Raw genomic sequence first — 6,736 nt, forward strand, 5'->3', positions numbered from 1 at the left:
TCTACTGCAAATACTACTGCCAAAAACTCTTTCTCTGTAGTAGAGTAATTTATTTGAGCATCATCTAAGGTCCTACTTGCATAATATATTGCATACACCTTCTTATCTTTCCTTTGTCCCAAAACAGCCCCAATGGCATAATCACTAGCATCGCACATTAACTCAAAAGGTAATGACCAATCGGGTGGCTGCATAATAGGGGCAGATATCAAAGCTTCCTTTATCCTGCAAAAAGCATTCATACAATTAGTATCAAAATTAAATTCCACATCTTTACTCAATAAATTGGTAAGAGGTTTAGAAATCTTAGAGAAATCCTTGATGAATCTCCTATAAAATCCAGCATGCCCCAAGAAACTCCTCACTCCCTTCACAGATGTTGGGGGTGGCATTTTCTCAATAATTTCTACCTTTGATTTATCCACCTCAATACCCCTGTTTGACACAAGATGTCCCAAAACAATTCCTTCTTGTACCATAAAATGGCACTTTTCCCAATTCAAAACTAAATTGAACTCTTCACATCTCTGCAAAACCTTAGACAAGTTAGATAAGCATTCATCAAAAGATTTACCATACACAGAAAAATCATCCATGAACACTTCCATAATTCCCTCAATCATGTCAGAAAATATGGACATCATACATCGTTGAAATGTAGCAGAGGCATTACATAGTCCAAATGGCATCCTTCGATATGTAGAGGTACCATAAAGACATGTGAAGGTAGTTTTATCCTGATCATCTGGGTGAATAGGGATCTGAAAGAACCCTGAATAGCCATCCAAATAGCAAAAATAAGAATGATGAGCTAGTCTCTCAAGCATTTGATCTATAAATGGTAATGGAAAATGGTCCTTTCTAGTTGCCTTATTCAATTTCCTATAGTCTATACACATTCTCTATCCAGTTACAGTTCTTGTAGGTATTAGTTCATCATTTTCATTTTTCACCACTGTGATGCCCCTTTCTTAGGTACAACATGAACTGGACTTACCCAATTGCTGTCAGAAACAGGGTAAATAATACCTGCATCAAGCAATTTCAAGATCTCCTTTTTCACAACCTCTTTCATGTTTGGATTCAATCTCCTTTGTGATTCTCGAGAGGCTTTATGGTCATTTTCCAACAAAATTCTATGCATGCACACAGAAGGATGTATTCCTTTAATATCATCAATGGTATAACCAATTATCCTTCTATGCTTCCTAAGAACTCTCAATAATTTTTCAACCTCACAATCAGTCAATTTAGCACTAACAATCACAGGATATGTAGAATTTTGCCCTAGAAAAGCATACCTGAGATTTGTTGGAAGAGGTTTCAACTCTACCTTAGGTGCTTTACCTTTTTCAAACTTTGATGATGAAGTCGTTTCTTGCTTCAAGTTCCCAATCTTTTCAATATCAGCCATAGGCAATGGTGGATTTCCTTCCAAAATTGTAGCATATTCTGCAGCTTCCTCAATCTCATCCCCTTTTTTGATGTTATGAACCAAACAAGCTTCTAAGGGATCTTTAGGATGTTGCTTTTTAAGCATTTCTCTAACCTCTTCATCTATCACATCAACTCTCAAGCATGAGTTTGAATCATCTTTCTTTTTCATTGCTTGAAACAAATTGAATTCTACTTTCTCTTCCCCAACTTCTAATGTAAGCCTCCCATTTTTTACATCAATCACGACTCAGTGTAGCAAGGAAAGGTCTACCAAGAATAATAGGAATGTGTACATCCCCCTCCATCTCCAATACCACAAAATCCACTAGTATGAAAAATTTCCCAACTTTCAGAGGAACATTCTCAACTACCCTAATTGGAAATTTAATAGACCTATCTGCTAACTGTAGTGATATGGTAGTAGGCTTCATTTCTCCAATCTTCATTTTCTCATAGATAGATAATGGCATCAGACTAACACTGGCTCCAAGATCGCATAAAGCCTTATCTATACTGATATCCCCAATGTGACATGGTATGGAGAAACTCCCAGGATCTTTCAATTTGGGTGGAAGCTTATTTTGCAAAATAGCACTGCTTTCTTCCGTGAGAGCTACAGTCTCAAATTCCTCCAATTTCTTCTTGTTAGATAAAATCTCCTTCAAAAATTTGGCATATGAAGGCATTTGTGCTAAGGCATCAGTGAAAGGAATAGTCACATGCAAAGACTTCAATACCTCCAAAAATTTCCCAAATTGTTTATCCAATTTTGCTTTCTGAAACCTTTGTGGGAATGGTAAAGGTGGCATGTAGGCTTTAGGTGCAACATATTTAGATTCTTCCTCTTTGCTCTCCCTCTCCTTACTTCCTTTTTCTTCCACTGAATTTTCTTTCTCAGTTTCAATTCTAACTTCAGCTTCAGTTTGTTCATCTCCTTCTCTGCTTTTCTTTTCTTCAACTTCCTCTTCAATCTTTTTATCTCCATTCTCCAATATTTTTCCACTTCTCAATGTAATAGCCTTGCAATGCTCCCTTGAATTTTCTGGTTGGCTAGGAAGCTTCCCAAATGCTTTGTTACTTGAAGAGCTAGCTTGTTGAGCTATTTGATTCTCTAACATCTTGTTGTGTGTTGCCATTTGATCCACTTTAGATGCTAATTGAGAAATCATTTCTTGTTGACTTTGATGGCTCACAAGTAGAGTTTCAATCATAGATTCCAATCTAGCTGTCTTGTCTAGTTGTGCTTGTTGTGGTAGAGGTGGAGCAGGTACATTTTGAGGTTTAGAAATTCCAGGAGGGGGACCTCTATTCTGCTGAAAATTCTGATTTTGCCCTTGTCTACCTCCCCATGAGAAATTGGGGTGGCTTCTCCATGCTGGATCATAAGTTGCAGAAAATGGGTTACCACCTAGTCTTTGATTGTAGTTCCCCATATAATCCACTTGCTCACTTGAAAAATCTTGATTTAGTGCAGAAAAATCTGCTGCACAATTGACATTTGCAGCTCCAACTTCTACTGAATTACTAGAACCTCCGGCTGAAGAATCTACTTTCATGCTTAGCTTGTCCATTTTCCTTGTCAAAGCATCAAACTTAGCATTAATCATATTCATGGCATCAAGCTCAAACATACTAGCATTGGTTTCTTGATCTCATTCCTCTCACAACTCCATTGGTAGTTGTTATAAGTAATTTTATCAAGAGCAGAAAAAGCTTCATCTTCAGATTTCTCCATAAGGTCACCTCCAGAAGATGCATCAATCGTACTCCTAATGGCTGGTGAAACTCCATTGTAAAAGTGTTGAACAAGCATCCACTTAGGAATCCCATGATGTGGACATCTCCTTTGCAAATCCTTGTACCTTTTCCATGCTTCATACAAGCTCTCATCATCTCTAGGTTTAAAAGAAGTCACTCATTTCTCAATTTGTCTTGCTTGGTGGAAAATATTGAGCTAAAAATGCTTGAGAAAGTTCATCCCATGTTGTGATAGAACCCGGTGGCAAAGAATGTAACCACTCTCTAGCTCGGTCCTTCAGAGAAAAAGGAAATAATCTGAGTCGAATTGCATCATCAGAAACTCCATTTATCTTCAACATATCGCTGATCTCAAGAAAGTGTGCTAGATGCACATGTGGACTTTCACTTGGATTTCCTCCAAATTGTGCTTATTGTACCATTTGACAGAGTGCAGGCTTCAGTTCAAAATTATTAGCTTCTACTCTTGGTCTTGTAATACTTGGCATGAAATCTCCAATGTTAGGATAGGCATGATCTTTCACAGAGCGGTTGTTGTTGGCCATTTCTTCTTGTAATTGCTCTTGCTCTTGTGCTCTTTCTTGTTGTTGTTGAGCTTTAATTTCAGCTTTTCTCCTCTTAGATTCTGCTCTTAAAGCCTTTCTTTGTCTTCTATTTAGGTCAAAGAATAAATTGATTTCTTCACTTTTTGTCCTTCTCATAAAATAAAGCACCTGAAAAACAAAAATAAACAAATTCTCAAAGTAAAATGGTAAAAAGAAAATAAAATAAAATGCCCAAATTAACCAAACAAACAATTGTTCAATATCAAACAAAAAAAAAAAATCAAATCCCTGGCAACGGCGCCAAAAACTTGATGGGGCGAATCCGCAAGTATACGGGTCGTCTCAAGTAATAAAGTGATGAATCAAGTATCGTTCCCACGAGGATTTGCTGTTTGATTACTAAACTATGAATGAAGCGATTATTTGGGCTAATGATTAATGAATAAATGGTAAATGTAAATGAGCAAGGTAAATTGATTAATCTAAATTGAAATGGGTAAAGAGCAAACAAATAAATTCTAATTCTAGTTCGCAATTAAACTAAAATTAACAATGGGTAATTTAAACGAAAGTCTAATTATGGTAAAAGTGATTCCAGAGTTGGGGGTTTATGCATAAATTAATTGGGATTTGTCTTGGGCATTCCAATTTTTAGGGAAAAATAGAGTTTGAAGGAAATTGATTCTAAATCCCTTTGATATCTTTTTCAAGCAAATCAAAGTGTATTCTAAAATAACCAAACCTACTTTTGTATGTATTTGATTACTTTAAAACCCATTAAGTTTTGTAACCAATAATTAATTCCTCATAAAGTCCTAGTTTATTTCTAAATCTAGGTGATTTTAAGTTCCCATCCATGATTACCCATCAATGACTTTCACCTTTCGGTCCTTCAATCAAAGATTAACACAATACCCAATGGGTACCAACATTAGGCAAGTAAATCAAGCACACAAGGAAGGAATCAAAACTCATATTCATATAAAATAAGGAAATACCCAGTCCAAATCCACAAATTAATCTAAAACATATTTCCCAACTCTGAAATCTAAAGAAATTACTCACTCATGATGGTATTTACAAGAAATATTGATGGAAGAATAAAGAAAAACATGACAAAAGGACTGAAATAGGAAAACCCAGGTGGAAGAACCAAGGTCTCTGGTTTCTGGAGCTCCAAACTCGTGCAGCAGCTCCTCTTCCTAGAGAGAATGGCGTATTCTCTCCCTCTTTCTATATAATTTTCTTTCCTTTTTGTTTTTCCTTCCCCTCCTCTTATGGCAAAAATAATGAAATGATGAATTTATATGGTCCCTAAAAGTTGCCCTAAAAGTAAATAAAAGACAAGGAGTGGATAGGAAATGAGGTGTAAAATTATCCAAGTCAGCAGCACTATTCACGTTCTGGGCATTCTGCTTAGGGTTCGGCTTAACCCTAAGCAGCTTCTTAGCAAATTTTAGCCTCTGGTCGCACTGTCTGCTTAAGGTTAAGCAGACCTTCAGCAAATCTCGGCAGACTTAGAGTAAAATGGACTTTTCTGCTCATGCTTGACTTGTGCTGCATCTTAAGCATTGCCGCTTTACCCTAAGCATGACCTTAAACAAAGTCTTAAGCAAATTTCGGCTAGTTTGCTCTTTCAAGGCTTGATTTCTTCAACTTTCCTCCATGCTTAAAAAACTTTAAATCTCTTCAAATTATTTCCTATTGCACTCATTGATCTTCGATTTGCCACAAAATCCTATCAAAACAATAAAAATTACGAAAATCAAATATAAAGTATCTAAAATTAACAAATAAGATAAAATAAAGCTAAAAACATAAAATATACTAAAATATGAGGGCAAAATGGATGCAAAACTATCCCAAAATGCCTATATGAAATGAGTGTAACAATGTACCATAGACAAAGGAGTAACCCATAAACTTGCCATAGTCTTGCAACTTAAGGCCTCAGCCACTACATTAGCTTTCCCTGGCTGATAGTCTATCAGACAATCATAGTCTTTTATCAACTTTAACCATCTCCTCTGTCTCAAATTCAACTCCTTCTGAGTGCCCAGATACTTCAAACTCTCATAATCTGTGTAGATATAACATTTCTCCCCATACAAATAGTGTCTCCAGATCTTAAGAGCAAATACAATAGCTGTAAGCTCTAAGTCATGTGTCGGATAGTTCCTCTCTTGCGGTTTCAGCTGGTGTGATGCATAGGCAATGGCATTCCTCTCTTGCATCAATACACAACCTAACCCATTATGAGAAGCATCGCTGTAAACAATATACTCTTTACTCGGGGTAGGTAAAGTAAGGACTGGAGCCTCAGTTAAACATCTCTTCAACTCATCAAAACTCTGTTGGCATTTATCTGTCCATTAAAATTTCACATCTTTTCGAAGTAATTTGGTCAATGGAGATGCCAACATGGAGAATCCCTTCACAAATCGACGGTAGTATCCAGCTAAACCCAGAAAACTGCTAATCTCAGTGATATTTCTGGGTGGCCTTCAATTAAGGATAGCTTCTATCTTACTTGGATCTACCTTGATGCCCTCTATCGATACTATGTGCCCCAAGAAGGATATTTCCTTCAGCCAAAATTCACACTTCGACAATTTGGCGTATAGCTGTTTCTCCCTCAAAGTCTGCAGTACAATCCGTAGATATCTATCATGCTCCTCTGCACTCCTCGAGTAGACTAATATATCATCTATGAATACCACAACAAACTGGTCGAGGTATGGTCTGAAGATAGTGTTCATCAAATCCATAAAAGCAGCCAGAGTATTAGTTAACTCGAATGGCATAACCAAGAACTCATAATGGCCATAGCGGGTTTTAAAGGCAGTTTTAGGAATACTCTGCTCTTGTACTTTAAGCTAATAATAACCCGATCTCAAATCAATTTTGGATAACATAGCTCAACCCTCAACTGATCAAACAAGTCATCAATGCGGGGTAATGGGTATATGTTCTTTATTGCCACCTTATTCAACCAC

The 6,736-nt window shown here is 36.8% G+C and overlaps 1 non-coding gene across 1 annotated transcript; it reads left to right on the plus strand.

The window, feature by feature from the left end:
• The first annotated feature begins 3,260 nt into the window (after positions 1-3,260).
• LOC131183495 (small nucleolar RNA R71) lies at positions 3,261-3,366 on the plus strand. The gene has a single exon (XR_009151548.1). It is a non-coding gene; the product is annotated as a small nucleolar RNA R71 (small nucleolar RNA).
• Positions 3,367-6,736: the final 3,370 nt, after the last annotated feature.

This window comes from Hevea brasiliensis, chromosome 9, assembly GCF_030052815.1.
Source record: "Hevea brasiliensis isolate MT/VB/25A 57/8 chromosome 9, ASM3005281v1, whole genome shotgun sequence".
In the NCBI taxonomy this organism is placed as follows: domain Eukaryota; kingdom Viridiplantae; phylum Streptophyta; class Magnoliopsida; order Malpighiales; family Euphorbiaceae; genus Hevea; species Hevea brasiliensis.